Genomic DNA, 19284 nt, shown 5'->3' with positions numbered 1-19284 from the left:
CCCCCCCCCCCCCCCAATTACAATTTAAACAATTCTCCATCGAATGTTTTTTTTGTTCCAAGTTGCTGTTTGGAATACTTGGGGAGTATTCTCTGATGTTGATACATCTTTCATTCGTGTTGTAAGTTAAGGCCTATTTTGGCTCTATTGGGCGCTACTTCAATTGTGGAAGTTTATTTTTGGTTCCTCCTGATTGGTGGCGTCCCGTGTCAATCACGTGGGGAGCTTTCTTTTGCAACAGAACGTAAGTAAACCGCTCTGTCCTTCTCTTCGTAGTAGATTCACAACGTGTACCGATCTCCTATTGTGTGGCAGCTTTACAGCACCAACTCATCCGAAAACTCAGTGGGTCGTGCGGAGTAAACCCAGATCAATGCAAACCGCAAGCCTTTGGGCTTGTAGTTAATGTGGCAGTTTGTCGATTTATGCTTGTTTTGTGATCTATCAGCAACACAGTCCTACCTATCCCATCCACAAAGCTCAACTGCGAAAACATTTATGTAGACAACACCTTTCACCAGCGGCAGATGTCTCAATGACACTTAATGAAGTACATATTTTGAGTGGAATCCCTGTTGAAATGGACGAGCCAAATTTCGCACAGCAAGCTCCCACAAACCAATGTGATAATGATCATGTATTTCAGAAATTAAAAAAAAGAGAAAATGCTGAAGAAGCTCAACAGGTCTGGTGGCGTCTTTGGAGAGAGAAACGGAGTTAACGTTTCAAGTCGGGTAATGACTTCTTCCGGAAAATAAAAACCGAAAGAACTCCGGGTGCTGTAAATCAGGAACAAAAACAGAAGCAGCTGATGAAGGGTCACCGGACCCGAGACGTTAACTCTGATTTTTTTTCTTTTCACAGATGCTGCCAGACCTGCTGAGCTTTTCCATGACTTCTTCAGAGTTTTATCGGACTCCAAACATTACTCTTTCTCCACAGATCCTGCCAGACGTGATGAGTTGCTTCAGCATTTCTATTTTAGAGTCAGAGGTTTACAGCATGGAAACAAGCCCTTCAGCCCAGCTTGCCCACCTGCCCAGTTTTCACAATTTAAACTGGTCCCATTTGCCTGCATTTGGTCCATATCCCTCCATATCTAACCCATCCATGTACCTGTCTGAATGGTTCCTAAATAACAAAATTGTACTCTCCTCCACCATTACCTCTGGCAGCCCGTTCCAGGCACTCATTACCCTCTTTGTGGAAAAATAATTGCCCCCAGATCCTTCTGTATCTCTCTCACCTTAAACCTATGCTGTCTAGTTTTAGACTCCCCTACCTTGGGGGAAAGTTTTGGCTATCCACCTTATCTATGCCTCTCATGATCTTATAAACCTCTATAAGGTCACCCCTTAGTTTGCTATGCTCCAGTGGAAAAAGTCCCAGGCTGTCTAGCCTCTCTTTATAACTCCAACTTTCCATTCCAGGTACCATTCTCGTAAATCTTTTCTGCACTCTTTCTAGTTTAATAATATCCTTCCTATAGTAGGGTGACCAGAACTGCATGCAGTAGTCCAAATGTGGCCTCAACAATGTTTTGTACCACTGCAACAAGACGTCCCAACTCCTACACTCAATGCTCTGACTGATGAAAGCAAGCATGCTGAAAGCTGCCTTCATCACCCTGTCCACCTGTGACTCCACTTTCAACGAGCTATGAACCTGTACCCCTAGATCTCTTTGTTTCATAACACTCCCCAGGGCCCTACCATTAACTGTTCAAGTCCTGACCTGGTTTGACCTGCCAAAATGCAACACCTTGCATTTATATAAATTAAGCTCCATCTGCCATTCCTCAGCCCAGTGGCCCAGTTCATCAAAGTCTCACTGTATTCCCAAATATTACAAACTATACCTTATAAATTCTACTCCAAATCATGTATGTAAATGACAAATAATAGTGGAACCAACTTTATACTTTCATTTTGTCTTCCAGCATCTGCAGTATTTTGTTTCTATCTGTTTTAGTAGTATTAATTGAGCAACAAATATTGTTGAAGACACCAGGAGAACTGTTGTCTTCAAAGTAGTGCAATGAAATCTTTTACATTCCCCCCACCCGTGCCCCCAGGCAGATAAGGCCTTGGTTTAATATCTCATTCCAAAGACAGCAACACACCCTCTGTACTGCACTGCAGTCCTAACCTAATTTCTTAAACTAGCCTCTGAGCTTTGATCAAGTATGTCAGTGTATCAACCTACCTACATAATTTTCTGAAGAAGGGTCTTGACCCAAAACATCAGCTTTCCTGCTCCTCTGATGCTGCCTGGCCTGCTGTGTTCATCCAGCTCTACACCGTGTTATCTTACATAATTTTTAACATTGTATCATACAATTGTTACAAATGAGAAGGAGGCCATTCAACCCAAGATCTCTTGCACCAGTTCTCTGAATGAGTAATTCATTTCTTCCTGTGACCTTGTTCATTCTGTCTTTATCTGGTAATGGGAACAGTTTGTGCCTCTCTGCTGTGTCCAGACTCCACATGATTTTGAACACCTTGATCAAATCTCTTCAATTCTCCCAACTTCTTCAACTGTAACCGAGGTTCCTTATCCCAGGACCAATTCTGAAACATCTTTTCACGCTCTCTGCACTGTCTTCACAATCCTCCTAAGACATGGCACCCAGAAATGGAAATGACCCCAGCTGCGGCTGTACTATATTCAATGATTTCTGTGTACTTATTCCACCTCTGTGCCCCCTTTAGAATTATACCCTTTTTTAAAAAAATTGACTTTCCATGTTTTCCTTCCAAAATTAATCACTTTACCATATTTCTCTGTACTCAATTCCATCTGGCACTTGCCAATCCACCAACTTGTCCATGTGCTTTTGAAGTTCTGCGCAATTTTTTTTTCATAGTTGACAATGCTTCCAAGTTTTGTATTAATTGCAAATTTCAAAATAATGCCCTAAATGCCAAGGCCTTGGTCATTTATATAAATAGTGAAAAGCAATAGTTCTGATGTCAACTCCTGGGGATTACTACTATCAAATATCCATTAATCACTACTCTCTATCTCCTGTCACTCAGCCAATTTCATACTTATGTTATATGTGTCTTTCACTCCATGATCTCTAACTTTGCTCACAAGTCTGTGTGGCACTTCGTTAAAAGGCTTTTGTACATCACATTAGCTTTCATTGTTACTTCATCAGAAAATTCCAGCATGTTAGTTAAACTGAAGCTGCCCTTGAAAAACTTGCATTGGCTTTAATTAACTCATTTGCCCAAATGATAATGAATTTTGTCCCACATTGTCCTATCTAAATGCTTCCCCGCAAGTGAGGTTATATATTTCGATGAGTAAGGTAAGTTCTAACTGTCCCGCCATGCGTGATTAACTAGGAAGGTTAAAAATTGGATCAAATTTAAAGATAAAGGATATAATTGCGCAAGGACAAGTGGCTTGTCAGAAGATTTGATGGAACATATAAAAATCAAAGGATGACTTTTAGAAAAAAAGAGAAAAACTCGAGTACAAGAGAAAGCTAGCTGGAAATATAAAACAGACAGTCAGAGTTTCTACAAATATTTAAGGAAAAGAGCTAACAAAGTGAGTCTGGATAGTTAATACAGAATGAGGAGATGGTTGATGAATTAAACAGGTATTTTGCATCAGTCTTCATTATTGAGGATATAAGTAACATCTCGGAAGCAGTGATAAATCACAATAGAAGGAAGGGAGGAAAATCATAGAGGAGTGTTACTGAGTAAATGGTTGGAGCTGTGGCTCAGCAGTGACTGGGTGCTGATCAACTTCATCCTGGGGTTTTAAAAGAAGTGGCTAGTGAGAAAGTTAATGGATTGATTTTAATTCTCCAAAACTCCTTAGATTCAAAGAATGACCCATTTGCTTTAAAAATAGCAAATCTAAGTTAAAATCTGTCACAGGGAAAATGTTAGAATTATTATGGAGGGTTTGTCTTATGAGGAGAAGTTGATTGGGTTGGGCCTGTATTCACTGGACTTTAGAGGAACGAAAGGTGACCAAGTTGAAACATTCAAGATTTTTAGAACTTCAAATTTTCCTTGCCCCTTTCTGCTCTTTAGCTGCTACTATCCCAGTCTAAATTTGGGTACGTCATGTTGATTATTATAATTACTGTACAAAAGCAGTTATTTGGTAGTACCTTATAGAACTTGAATCTTGCTGAAAAGAGAGACATGTTTTTGCAGCTTCTCATCTTGTTCTCATCAGGACTAATGCAAGAATGCCATATTTAAAATGATCACAATAATTTCTGCACAAGGGGGGAAAAAAAAAGGGTACTGATTGGTTGGAAAACTGACTCTGACCAAGAAATTGCTTCTCCTGTAGAATAAATCACTGTATAATCCTTTCCCCTCTCTGTAATTATCTTGCAAATGTGTATATCTGCATCTTTCCTACTGGTTGGTGACCTATAGAATATACAAATCATTGTAAATATACTTTTTTTTTATTTATTCCTTATCTCTACTAGGTTCTGTCCTTGACTCCTGTGCCCCCGGCATTGTGACGTTCTCCTTAATCAATGCCACCTCCAGTTGTCTTTTCCTGTATTTTCTATCATTCCTGAATATCTTTTATTCATTTGTACTGGCTAAGTCAGCACTTATTGCCCAATCCTAATTTCCCAAAGAGCAGTTAAGAGTTTACTGCATTGCAGTGAATCTGGAGTCACATATTGGCCAGATCAAGTAAGGATGGCATTGCCTTCCCTAAAGGGTAACTGGATGGGCTTTGCCCAACAATTCACAATAGTTTTATGGTCATTCCAGGTTTTATTGAATTCAAATTCCACCGTCTACCATAGGGGGAATCCAACCCAGGTACCCAGAACGTTATCTGGGTCTCTGGAATAAAAGTCTTGCGATAATACCACTGGGCCATCACCTTCCTTGTATACCCTAAAATCCAGGATTATTTAATATCCAACCACAGCATTGTATTTCCCAGTTGTTCACAATGTATATCCATGATTTACAACTGGGCACCAAATGTAATATTTCCAAATTTGTGAATGATACAAAGCTAAGCAGGAAGGTGTGTTGTGAAGAAGATGAAAAGCTGTGCAGGAAGATTGGGACAGGCTTAGTGAGTGGGCAAGAACATGGCAGATGGAATATACTAAGAAAAAATGTGAAGTTATCCACTTTGGTAGGAGAAACAGAAGTGCAGAGTATTTTTTAAAAGGCAAAAGTTTGGAAAATGTAGATGTACAAAGGGACCTAGGTGTCCTTCTTGAGAAATCACCAAAGGCTAATATGTAGGTATGGCACGCTGTTAGGAGGGCGAATGGTATATTAGCCTTTACCACAAAAGGAGTTGAATATAACAGTAGTGAATTCTTGCTTCAATTATATAGGTACTTGGTTAGGCTACACCTGGGGTATTGTGTGGAATTTTGGTCCCCTTATCTGAGGAAAGATATTAATGTCATAGAGGGAGTGCAATGAATGGTAATGTTTTGAGTTTGATGAAAGGTCGCTGGATTTGAAACATTGTCTACTTTTCTCCCTACAGTTGCTGCCAGACCTGTTGGGTTTCTCCAACACTTTTTTTTTGTTTGTGTTTGAGTTTCAGCATTCACAGTATTTTGTTTTTATTTTAGATTTCTCAGACTTGTTCCTGGGTTGGTGGGACTGTCCTATGAAGAGAGATGGGTAAACTGGGCATGTATTCTCCAAAGCTTCAAAGAATGAGAAGTGATCTCCTTGAAACCTACAGAATACTTCAAGAGATAGACAGGGTAGATGTAGGTTAGATGTTTCCCCTCGTTGAGAAGTCTAAAACCAAAGGGCATAATTTAAAAATAAGGGGCATACCATTTAGGACCAGGATGAGGACAATTTTTTTTTTTAAATCAGAGGATGATGAATCTTTGCCATTCTGTGCCATGGAGGGCTATTGAAGTTCAGTCTTTGAGTATGTTTAAGATAGAGATTGACAGAAGAGCAGGCTTGATGGGTTGAATGGCCTACTCCTGATCTTACTTCCTGTAGATGATTCTGCTATAACACATTCCTGTGAAACATTGCATTATAAAAAATTGCGCTATAGAAGTAATGGGGCCTATGGGAAAAGTGGGGTTGGGGCAGACCACCAAAAAAAAATCACTCAATCGCTCAAAACTCACTCAAAAGTCAAACACAAAGGATAGCACAATTTGAATACATGTTTAATTCGTATCTAATAATTAAATTTAACACCTTACTTTGAAAACATGTCAAGATGACTTGATAGGGGAGGAGGTTGTACTGTAACTTTCACAGAAAGCACTTCACAACAACAAAGCCCACAAAATGATTGTGTAATGCTGGTGCAGAGATTCCTTTGGCGCTAACATTGTACGTATTCAGGATAAAGCCGGTGAAACAATCATGTAATGTCGACATTGACTCCTCTGCGCCACAATGGAATTGCGTTATAGCCAACACAAGTTCGCATTTTAGAAATAGCGTTCCCCTATTCATCAATCGTGTTACAGTCAACTTGCGTTAACGGAACCCGCGTTGTAGCAGAACTGACTGTATTTGCTTTAAACGTAGGGCAGAAAAGGTTCGCTTGACTCATCATGGAGATGAAGGTCTAATCTTATGAACAGGTTAAGTTTATACATCCATTTGAGTTTTGATATAAAGAAACACAAGATCTTGAGGACACCTGATAGGGTAGATAGTGGAAGGATGTTTCCTCTTGTGGGGGAGACTAAAATGCGGTCATGTTTTTGATTTGATTTATTATTGTCATGTGTACCGAAATGCAGTGATCATAGCTTTAGAAGAGGTGTCTCTTTGAAAGCAATGACAAAAAGAAGTGTCTTCTCTCAGAGGGTCATTAGATCATGGAACTCTCTTCCCTGGAAGGTAGTGGAGGTTGTGTCTTTAAATTTATTCAAGACTGAGTAGGTAGATTTTTGATCAACAAAGGAGTCAAAGATTTTCGAGGGCACTGCCCAGTATTTTAATTTTATGCAACTTATTCATTTTTTAATTTCTAGATGTGGGTGCCAATCTCCCTCCCAATTAGTTCAACTCTGTTCATCCCTCCCATGAAATACTTTGTAAGGACCCCTTTTCTGATGAAGGGTCTAGGCCCGAAACGTCAGCCTCTCTGCTCCTATGATGCTGCTTGGCCTGCTGTGTTCATCCAGCTCTGCACCTTGTTGTCTCGGATTCTCCAGCATCTGCAGTTCCTACTATCTCTAGGTCCCAGTCCTGTAGAGGTGCAACCTGTCCCTTTTAGAATTTATTTGTTTTGCCCAGAACTGCTCCCAAAGCCCCAAGAATCTGAAGCCCTCTCTCCTGTTCCATGCTGAAGCCATGCATTGAGCCTCTGAATCCTCCTGTTACTAGTCTGGCTAACGTGTGGCACTGGGAACGATCCACGGATTACTCTGTGCTGTCTTTTGAAGTCCTTTTTTATTTTAAACTTACTCCCTTGCTCCTGAAAAGCTGATTGTGGGACCTCGATGCCTGCTTCCTCTCTGTCATTGGGGCTAATATGTCCCACAACTTTTGGTTCACTCCCTTCCCCCTGTAGAATATTCCGTGCCTTCTCCATGACGTCCTTTCCCCGGCACCATGGGGGAGTGTCAGAATGCTGCCTCTGATTGTAACTCAGTTCCTTTTTATTATCTTCTATCTGTTTCCTATTGTCCATTTACTTTCAAGATTTTATTGGTAATGAATCTTTTCTAGCCAAGGCCTGTGTAATTTGAACTTTCCCTTGAATTCATTTGCCTGTATTTTTGAGTTTTTGTTTGCAAATTTTGAATCTAAGTATTCGGGCAATTACACTCCAGTGTACAGGCAAATACATTTTGGCTGTTACACTCGAACTGAAGCCATTCTGACTTTTTTTGCTTTATTTTAAACTTGTTTACCCCCATCCCCCCCAACTCCTCCCCCCACCACCTGAAGACCCCCTCTCTTCTGTTGTTGATCCCTCCTTACAATGGTCCCCTCTCAAGAACTCTACCCTCCCAAATCACTGCTCCAAAACTTCAATACTCCTGGAATCTCCTGCTTTTTAGATATTATCTCCGACTTCATCGCTCCTTCAAAAACCCAACAGCCTCCCTGCTGCCACCTCTCTCCTTCACCTCCAATGGGCTCCTCAAGTCATTTGGTATTGTGAGGATGTAGACAGGTTGGCTGAACCGGTGGCTTTGGTTGCAAACATTTTGTCACCTCGCTGGGTAACATCATCAGTGCACCTCCGGTGAAGTCTTGGTGTTCTGTCCTGCTTGTTATTTATATGCCTCGGTTTGCTGGGGTGGATGGTATTTCTTCCAGTTCTGTTTTTTCAGAGGTTTGTACACACGGTCTAATTCAATGTGTTTGTTGTTGGAGTTCCGATTGGAATACCAGACCTCCAGGACATCCCTAGCGTGTTTCTGTTTGGCTTGTGCGATTATGGATGTGTTGTCCCAGTCAAATTTGTGTCCCTTGTCCGTGTGTAGTGAGACAAGTGAGAATTGGCCGTGTCTCTTGGTGACTAGTTGGTGTTCATGTATCCGTATTGTCAGTTTTCTCCCGGTTTGGCCAATGTAGTGTTTCTCACAGTATGGTATTTGCATGGTATTTTGTATATTAATTTAGTTTTATAGGTTGTGGGTATGGAGTCATTTACATTCATCAGTAGCTGTCATAGGGTGGATGTTGGTTTGTGGGCTACCTGATACCTAGGGGTCTGAGTAGTCTTGTGGTCATCTCTGAAATGTCCTTTAATGTACGGTAGGGTGACAGGTGAGTCTGGTCATGTTGTGGTCTGTCTCTGAGGTAAAAGCAGATTGTGCTTTTTGAGTATGCATTCCTTTTGAAGGCTTTGTATGGGTGCTCCTGTTTGTTTTGTGCAATTCCAAGTTGCTGCAATGTGTTGTGGCTCGTTTAAATAGCGTTCTGATGCAGCTCCGTTTGTGGGCATTGGGGTGGTTGCTAGTGTAATTGAGTATCTGGTCCATATGTGTGGTCTTTCTATATACGCTAGTCTGGAGTTCCCTGTTATTTTTGCGATCCACCATTATGTCCAGGAAGGTTAGTCAGTTATTGTTCTTTTCTTCTTTTTGTGAATTTTATCCCGGTAAGGATGTTATTTATGTGTCGGTGAGTTTCTTCTGGTTTTGTGTGTTTAATAATCACGAAGGTGTCATTTACATATTGGGTCTAGTGTTTGGGTTGTATAGTGGGGAGCACTGTCGGTTCTAACCTTTGCATTACTGCTTCTGCAATCAGTCCTGATATTGGGATCCCATTGGTGTTCCATTTGATTTGCTTATATATGCTGTCGTTGAAAGTGAAGTAACCCTGCATTTCCAATGGCTAATTCACCCAGCCTGCACCTCCCTGGACACTATGGGTAATTTCCCATGGCCAATCCACCTAACCAGCACATCTTTGGACTGTGGGAGGAAACAGGAGCACCCGGAGGAAACCCATGCGGACACTGGGAGAATGTGCAAACTCCACACAGATAGTCGCCCGAGGCTGGAATCAAACCCGTGTCCCTGGCACAATGAGGCAGCAGTGCTAACCGCTGAGCCACTCCGTCTCCACTCATCCCACAATCTTGAGCTCTGTGCTCTCCGAACTTTGGCTTCCTGAATATCCTTGATAGCCGCCATTGGTTTCGTTTGCTTAGACCCTAAGATCTAGAATTCCCTCCCTCCACCTCTCTGGCCCTTGACTTCACGTTCCTCCTTTTAAGATATCCTTAAAAGCTATTTCTTTTGAAAAAGTTTTTAGTCATCACCTTAATATTAAGTGGCCCAGGTTTTTTTTAAAATGTTTCTGTGAACCAAGGCACTGTATAATTTTTTCTTTCTTTTCTTCACAGCTCTCTTTAGTTAACTAGCAGAAACAAGGGAGCCATCGGGTATAACTTCCGCTGCAAACTAAACTGAAGGGGTAATGTCACCGGTGATCCAGATGCCGAGGCTGAAGCTTGAGGAGAGTGGGGCACAGACACAGGTTCAAATCCCACCATGAATGCTGCTTTAACTTAATTTAAAATCTAGAATTTGAAAGATTCAGTGACAATGATGATGGAAGTGTCATTGATTGTTGTAAAAACCCAGCTGGTTTACTACTGTTCTAAAAGCCCATGGTGTTGGAGGTAGTACTGTATATTACAGGATTAATCTAAGTAACTCAAGACAGGGGGCATTCAGAATGGGAACCTGTAACTAGTGGACCATCGTACAAAACTATACAAGGTACGAGTGAGACCACAGCTGGAATTCCGTGAGTAGTTTTGTTCTTCTTATCTAAGGAAAGAAACACTGGCTTTGGAGGCAATCCAGAGAAGGCTCACCATGTAGAGAGGGGTTGCTTTATGAAGAAAAGTTGAGTAGATTAGGCCTGTACTCATTGGAATATAGAAAAAAAAGAACTTATTGAAACAGACAAGATTCTTTAGGGTCTTGACAAGGTAGATATGGTAAGGTTGTATTCTCTTATGGGAAGGTTCTAGGACCAGAAGGCATAATCATTGAAGTAAGGGGTCACACATTTAAAACAGAAATGAGGAGTGAGTTCAACTCTTGGAGAAATTCTTTACTGCAAAGGGCTGTCGAGGCTGGGTCTTTGAGTATATTCAAGGCTGCAATAGACAGATTTTTAATCAGTAAGGGAATCAAGGGTTATGGGGAAAAGGCAGCAAAGTGGAGTTGAAAATTATTGGATCAGCTATGATCTTGTTGAATGGCAGAGCAGTCCCGATGGGCTGAATGGCCTACTTCTGCTCCTGCCTCTTATGCCCTTTAGGGAAGGAAATCTGTTGTCCTTATCTGGTCTGGTTTACATGTGACTCCAGACCCACAGCAATGTGGTTGACTTTGAAATGGCTGAGCAAGTTATTCACTTCAAGGATATTTAGGGTTGAACAACAAATGCTGATAGTGCCCACATGAAGGAATACTACTCCGTTTTCCCTCCGATTTAGAGTCATACAGTCAAACAGAAATCCTAAATTGATCCAGTCCTATTTGCCAGCATTTGGCTCATATCCCTCTAAGCCCTTCCTATTCAGATGCCTTTTTAAATGTTACAATGGTACCAGCTTCCTCCACTTCTTCTGGCAGTTTATTCCATGTAGCCACCACCCTCTCCATGAAAAAGTTGTCCCTTGGGTCCCTTTTAAATCTTTCCCCTCTCACCTGAAACCTTTGCCGTCCAGTTTTGGACTCTCCTCCCCTGGGAAAAAGACCTTGGCTATCCAGCATACCCATGATTTTATAAACCTTTACAAGGTCAACCAGGGAAAATAGCCCCAGCCTATTCAGCCTCTCCCTATAGCTCAAACTCTCCAATCCTGGCAACATCCTTGTAAATCTTTTTCTGCACCCTTTCAAGTTTCACAACCACTTTTCTATAGCAACGAGACCAGAATTGAATGCTGTATTTCAAAAGTAGCCTAACCAATGTCCTGTACAGCTGCAACATGACCTCCCAACTCCTGTACTCAATGACTGACCAATAAACGCAAGCATACCAAACACAAGTGTACCAATTTCTCTTCCTCTGAGTCTCTGTGTGTGTATGTGTATAGCAGTGGCTTCTGAAAGCAGAAGATGATTGACATGCATGACCTTCCCAACGACTCTGCAGCTTCCAGGGAATATTGCTGTACTCCCTTGGCACCAATTCCATCCCAATAACACTCATAGGCTAAAGCAGACTATCCAGTATCTGTCCTGCTAGACTCTGAGCTGCCCCCTAATCCTTACATTCCATCCTCAGGAGGCGTATGAAATACCCAATTCAATCCAATGTAGCCTGTGACACAGGTTTGATTCCTTTTTAAAATCTTTTCAGTGTTAGTGGAATGAGCTGGAGAGTCAGATGATTTCTAGTTACCAGTACAGTTTAAGGTCAGGCCCAACAAAGAAAAGAGAAGTTTGCTTTAATTTTTAAAGTGTATTTATTCACAGGATGTGCGTATTGTTGGCTGGGCCAGCATTTCTTTGGCCACTGCTAATTCACAGAATCACAGAAATATTATACACCATTCAGCTTATCATGTCTGTAGTGGCTCTCCAAACAAGCATCTTTACCTATTGTCAATCTCCAGCTTTCTCCTATACCTATCAAAATGATTATCGATTGAGTGCTTCAACTGAATCCTTCTCCACCAGATTTCTACTTGGAGCATTGTGATTTTGGACTTTGGAAAGTCAAACCAAGGTAGTACTTAGAGTAAATGATAAGGTCCTGAGTAGTGTTGTGGAATAGAGGGACCTAGGAGTACAAGTACATAGTTCGTTGAAAGTGGCATCACAGGTGGGCAGGGTGGTGAAGAGGCATTTACCATGCTGGCCTTCATTGGTTGAGGCATTGACTACAGGAGTTGGGTCATTACGTTACAGTTGTATAAGTCATTGGTGAAGCTGCACTTGGGAGTATTGTTTACAGTTTTGGTCACCCTGTTATAGGAAAGACATAATTAAACTGGAAAGTGTGCAAAGAAGATTGAGGATGTTGCCAAGATTAGTAGGCCTGAGCTATAGGGAGAGGTTGGCCAGGATAGGACTTTATTCCTTGGAATGTAGGAGAATGAGGGATGACCTTTATTGAGGTGAATAAAATCATGAGGGGCATAGATAGGATGAATGCATATAGTTTTTTTCCCAGGGATGGGGAATTGAAAACGAGAGGGCATAGGTTTAAGGTGAGAGGGAGAAGATTTAAGAAGGACCTGAGGGGCAACTTCTTCATGCAGAAAGTGGTGTGTATATGGAATGGGTTACCGGAAAAACTGGTTGAGGGAGGTACAACAGTAACATGGATGAGAAGGGTTTAGAGGGATATGGACCAAATGCAGGCAACTGGAACTAGCTGAGTGGGTACCATAGTCAGCATGGACCAGTTTGGGCCAAAGGGCCTGTTTCCATACTGTATTACTGTATGACTTTAACTACTTACTCTGTGAATTTGTTTTCCTCGCATCACCTATACTTGTTTTGTACATCATTTTAAAGCAACTCCCTCTTATTGTTATTCCTTTTATGAATGAAAACAGCTTGTCTCTATCTACTCTGTCCAGCCTGCTTATGATCTTGAAAACCTCTATGAAATCTCCTCTTGGCCTTCTTGTCTCCAAGGAGAATAGTCCTCAACTTCTTCAATCCATTCTCATCACTGAGGTTTGCCCAGAAATGAGTGAAATTGCCACTGAGAAGCTGGGGGTGAGCTACCTTTTTGAACTGTTGCAGTCTACGTGCTGTGGGTTGACCCACAATGCTGTTGGGAGGTGGGAATTCCAGGATTTTATCCCACTGACAGTCAAGGAGTGGGAATATATTTCCAAGCCAGGATGGTGAGTGGCTTGGAGGGGAACTTGCAGATGGTGGTTTTCCCATGTATCTGCTGCCCTTGTCCTTCTGGCTGGCTGGTAATGTAGGGGATGTGGCAACCAATCTGCAGGCAGCAACGCAGTGTGATCATGACCAGGTGTTCGATTGTGTGATGTTTGTTGAGGAATAAATAGTCTCCACAGCATTAGAGGAAACTCCCAAACTCTCCTCTAAAATTCAGCCAGGGGATCTTGTATCTGACCTCAGTGTGCAGGCAAGGCTCTGATAATGCCTCCTCCAACAGTCGGTGAGGAATATTAGCGATGAGGTTTCTGCAGTGAAACCTGAAACTGCAACTTCCAAACTTGAGAAGTGAGAATTGCTGCTAACTAACCCACTGGCATTTGTGACTCTGTCTCCCAGAAAGTCCGAGGCCTACTGAGCCCGAGAACAATGGACTTTCTGATCAGAGTGAAATATCAAGGGAAATGCAGCCAAGGTGGGGCGATCAGAGAGACCGAATAGGCCCGAGGGGCTGAATGAATTGCTCTAATTGGTTGACTGGTCCATCAATGCGGAGGAGATTTAGCTAATCTTGTTGCAGCATGGGGAGTCAGCCAGTAGGAGAAACTATCACTGACCATAAAACTATAAGAAATAGGAGCAGGCCATTTGGCCCCTTGAGCCTACTCCGCCATTGAATAGGTTCATGGCCGATCTGACATTGGTCACATCCAACTCCCTGCGTTGTCCCTGTAATCCTTGATTCCCCAACTGATCAAGAATCTATCTGCCTCGGAATTAAATGTACACAAGGACTCTTCCTCCATAGCTCTGTGGCAAGGAGTTCCAAAGACACTCAACTGGGAAGAAATTAGTCCTCATCTTTGTCTTAACTTGGTGACTATGCCCTCTGATCCTAGACTCTCCCATGAGGGAAACATCCTCTCAGTATTTACCCTGTCAAGCCCCTTAAGAATCCTATGTTTCACCTGAGATCACCTCTCATTCTTCTCCACTCCAATGAGTAGAGTCCCAACCTGTTTAGAATTTGCTCATAAGACAATCTCTCCATACTAGGGATCATCTAATGAAGCTTCTCTGAAATGCCTCAAATGAAATGATATCTTTTCTTAAGTAAAGGGACCAAAACTGCTCTCTGTACTCCAGATGTGGGATCGCACCAGCACCTTGTACAATTGCAGTAAGACTTCCCTACTGCCACACTCCACCCCCTTGAAATAAGGGCCAACATTCCATTAGCCTTCCAGATGACCTGCTGTACCTGTGTGCCAGTTTTCTGTTCCCTCTTCCAAGATGAACAACTTCACATTTTCCCACATTTTACTCCATTTGCCAACTCTTTTACTACTTACTTAATCTATCAATATCTCTCTGCTAATCTGCTTGTATCCCTCTTGCATCCTGCCTTTCCACCTATTTTTGTGTTGTCTGTACATGTGGCTATAGTACATTCACTTCCTTCCTTTAAATCATTAATATATGTTGTAAACAGTTGCAGTCCCAGCACTGATCCCACTGGTTACTGGTCACCAACCTGAAAAAAAACCCTAATCCCAGTTGCTCTTTCCTGCAATGTTAGCCAATTCTCTATCCATGCCAATATACTACCTCCAACACCACAGGCTCTTAAACTATCATTTAACCCTTTGTACGGTGCCTTGTCGAATGTTTTCTGGAAGTCTAAATACAACACATCTGCTGGTTCCCCTCTATCCGCGTCGGTTGAGACTACCTCGAAACTTTAATAATTAGTCAGACATAATTTCCCTTTCATGAAGCTGTGCTAACTTTGTTTGATTTGTTTATTATTTTCCAGATGTTTTGCTATTACTTCCTTAATAATTGCTTCCAATACTTTTCCAACAATAGATGTTAGGCTAATTGGCCAACAGTTACCCCCCTTTTTGAACAGGGGTGTCACGTTGGCAGTTTTCCAATCTTCTGGCACTCCTCCAGAATCCAGTGATTTCTGGAAAATTACAACCAATGCATCCACTATCTCGGTAGCCCCCTTTTTTAGGGTCCTAGATTGCAACTCATCAGGGCCAGGGGACTTATTGCCTTAGCCCATTGATTTGTCTAATACTACTTCTCCAGTGATGGTGATGGCACTTAATCCCTCCCCTGTATTCTTTAATATTAATGGAACATTCAAAGTATCTTCCACCATAAAGACTGATGCAAAATATCTGATTAACCCCTCTGTCATTCTTCTGTTCCTCAAAGCTGTCTCCCCAGATTCACTTTCTAAGGGGCTTATATTCACTTTGACTTCTGTCTTTTTGTTTTGATATGTTTAAAGAAGCTCTTATTGTCAGTTTTTGTATTCCTTGCTTGATTTTCCTTGTTTATTTTCACTGTCTTTATTGCCTTTTCAGTCCTTTGCTGGATTCTGAATTTATCCCAGTCTTCAGGACTATCACTGACTTTTCCTTTCTTACTTACTTTATCTTTTGACTTAATACTCTCCTAATCCTCCTTGGTTAGCTATGGTTGGTTTATCCCTCTCTTAGAATCCCTCCTCCTTATTGAGATGTATTTTTGCTGAGTCATGAATTACCTCCTTGAATGTCTACCACTGCTTGTTCACTGTCATTCCTGCTAATCTATCTGCCCAGTTCACTTTAGCTAATTCGATTCTCATTTCATAGTAACGCCCTGTATTTAAGTTAAACACATTTGTTTCCGACCCAAGTTTTTCACTCATGAACTGAATATTGAAATCTATCATGTTGTTATAATCACTACTTCCAAGGGGATTTGTTACTCTAAGGTTATTTATTAAACCTACCTCACTATCCCTGACCAGATCCAAAATAGTCTGCTACCAGGTTTGTTCCATGATACATTGCTCTTGGAAACTAATGCATCCCTAATGCATTCTATGAATTTCTTTTCACAGCTACCCTTTCCAATTTGATTAACCCAATCAACATGAAGATTAAAGTCACCCATGGTGCTATCCCACCATCTTTTCCATCTCCTGTCTCTTTTTGAAAGGTCAAATATTCTTGAATTTTAAGTTCCCTGTTTTAATGTCTTTGTAACCATGTTTCTGTCATGGCTGTGAGATCATTTTCATTTACCTCAATTTGCATCATCAGTTCATCTAACATTCCACATGCTTCATGCACTAAGACACAAAGCCTTTAAGTTCGTTATTTCATTGAATTTCCCTACATACTTATGGCTCCTTGGTACAATATGACAATGATGTTGCTGGGTGTGGAAGGTTTGAGTTATAAAGGAAGGCTGGAGAAGCTGAAACTTTTTTTCACTGGAGTGTAGGAGGTTGAGAGGCGACCTTATAGAAGTTTATACAATAATGAGGGCTATAGATAGGGTTAATGGCAGCCTATTCCCTAGGGTGGAGGATTTCAAGACTAGGGGACACATCTTAAGGTGAGAGGAGAGAGATTTTTAAAAAAGCAAAATTTTTACACCGGGGGTGGTTCGCGTGTGGAATGTAACTTCTTGAGGAAGTGATGGATGTGGGTATAATTACAATGTTTAAAAGACATCTGGATAAGGCAATGGCCTAATGGTATTATCACTGGACTGTTAATCCAGAGATCCAGATAATGTTCTAGGGACCCAGGTTCAAATCTCACCACGGCAGATGGTGGAATTTGAATTCAATAAAAATCTGGAATTAAGAATCTAACGATGACCATGAATCCATTGTGGATTGTCAGGAAAAACCTGCCTGGTTCACTAATGCCCTTTTAGGGAAGGAAACTGCCACCCTTACCTGGTCTCGCCTACGTGTGACTCCAGACCCACATCAATGTGGTTGACTCTGAACTGCCCTGTGGCCAATTAGGGATGGGCAATAAATGCTGCCTCGCCAGCGATGTCCCTCATCCTGTGAATGAATAAAGGACATGAATAGGAAAGGTTTGGAGGGATATGGGCCAGGAGTAGGCAGGTGGGACTAGTTTACTTTGAGATTATATTCAGCATGGACTGGTTGGACCGAAGGGTATGTTTCCGTGCTGTATGACTTTTTCCCCGTACCCCCAATTTTGTGTAAAAGTCCTGTCTGTAGCCCTGGTTATGTGATTCACCAGGATACTGGTCCCACAATGATTCAAGTGAAGCCTGTCCCATCAGAACAGCTCCCTCCTTCCCAAGTACTGGTGCCAATGTCCCATGAATTCAAACCCATTTCTCTCAAACCAATCTTTGAGCAATGCACCTTCCTCTTTAATCTTGTTGACTCTGTGCTAATTAGCTTGTGGGCTCAACTAATAATCTCTGGATTATTACCTTTTTGGTGATGCTTCTTAATTTAGCTCCCAGCTGCTCATATTCCTTCAGCAGAACCTCTTTCTTCATTCCATGTACACTGTTGGTACCTACATGGGCCATAACAATTGGATCTTGCCCCCGAGCCTCACTCCAAGTTCCTCTGCAGCCCAGATGACAAGCCCTGAACCCAGACACCAGCCTGGCAACACAGATTTTGGGACTGTTGATCCAAGAGTGAACCCAACTATATTATCCCTGATTTAAAACTAGATTTCTCTTTTCTTCCCCCCTCTTGAATGGCTCCCTGTACCACAGTGCTGTGGTCAGTTTGTTCATCCTCCTTACAGACCCCACTCTCACCCACACACTGAGCAAGAATCTCAAACCTGTAGATAAGTTCAAGGGCTGAGGCTCCTTCCTGGATCCTCTACTTCCCAGCTCGTACTCACATTCTCTGTCCCTGACCACTGAATGGATTTGAGTTAGTTAATCTAAAGGGTGTGACTGCCTCCTGAAACACACTGTCCAGGTAACTCTCCTCCCTGATGTATCACTGTGTTCAAAGCTCAGAGCTGATGAGCTGGAGTTCCTCAATAACTTACAGACACTTGCTACAGATGAAACTGATTGTGTCTACTTAGCTTCCCAATGTATTCTGCCCACCTAATCACAGGCTGTTTTCTTCCCACATTTCCTGCTGGCAGGCTCACAGAAAATCTACCTACAGTAGATGTGCGTGAGAAACCACCTGTATTTGGTCAAGTAACTCTGCAGCATTTTCCAAGCAGCAACTTACTGGTCGGTCTGTGAACTTTGGACAAGGGCCTGGAAAGTGCTTTCACATCTTTCGTGGGCCACAATCTGTGGGTCAAACCTGGAGCAGAGGATTACTGTTTACTTGGTGTTATCTCTGTCACTGACTGAGAATTCCCCTTCGGAAGACAAAGGATTAAACTGTCGCTTTGGAGCGTGTGTGTCAGCTCATCATCTGTTATCAAAATCAAGTCAACTGTATTTATTTGATCACCAGACTGTTTTGCTGTCTAAACAACTTAAGTTAAAGTGGCTTGTACTGCTCATTCTTGCTGTCAGAATTTGCTACTTCTGTTAAAATTTTGATTTTTGTCAGTTAAAGATTCTTTAATGACGAAAGGAAAGGAAAACCTTTCCATCAGTCCTGTACATTCTTGGATTTCCTTCCTGTTTACAGTGTGAAACAATTCTCTTTTACCAACATAGATCAACTCAATAGGTTATTTTGTATTTTTTGAATGAAGCCAGGAGGCCCAATGAAATCTTCTACTGTTTGCCCCTTTGCTGGTTGGTTGTCAGTAGTTTCTTCCTGCACCTCGCTCCCTGCTTCCTTGAAGCTAATTGAACTCTTTCTGCCACCTTGAGGATGATGAGGTCAAGCGATATGTGTTGGCTTAAAAGTAAGAAGTGTCGATTGTAAATTAGGTTCATAGAATCCCTACAGTGTGGAAACAGACCCTTCGGCCCAATAAGTCCACACCAACCACACTCGTTCCCCTATAACCCACCTAATCTACACATCTACGGGCAATTTAGTATGGCCAATCCCCTTAGCCTGCACACCATTGGACTGTGGGAGGAAACCCACGCAGACACTGGGAGAAAGTTTTGTCAACTCTCCAATGCTCTTATGTTCCAGAGTTGCTCACAGCAAACCTTTAATCTCGAGTGTTATTCCACCTGGATCA

At 41.9% G+C, this 19284-nt stretch overlaps 1 long non-coding RNA gene across 1 annotated transcript; it reads left to right on the top strand.

Moving 5' to 3' along the window:
* The first annotated feature begins 67 nt into the window (after positions 1-67).
* On the top strand, positions 68-18879 carry LOC125487068. Its single transcript, XR_007265634.1, has 3 exons — positions 68-244; positions 9832-9965; positions 18268-18879. It is a non-coding gene; the product is annotated as an uncharacterized LOC125487068 (long non-coding RNA).
* Positions 18880-19284: the final 405 nt, after the last annotated feature.

This window comes from Rhincodon typus, chromosome 36 (assembly GCF_021869965.1).
Source record: "Rhincodon typus isolate 14 chromosome 36, sRhiTyp1.1, whole genome shotgun sequence".
Taxonomy (NCBI): domain Eukaryota; kingdom Metazoa; phylum Chordata; class Chondrichthyes; order Orectolobiformes; family Rhincodontidae; genus Rhincodon; species Rhincodon typus.
Note: the sequence above shows the minus strand (reverse complement) of the source record. Positions and strands in the feature narration are given on the sequence as shown.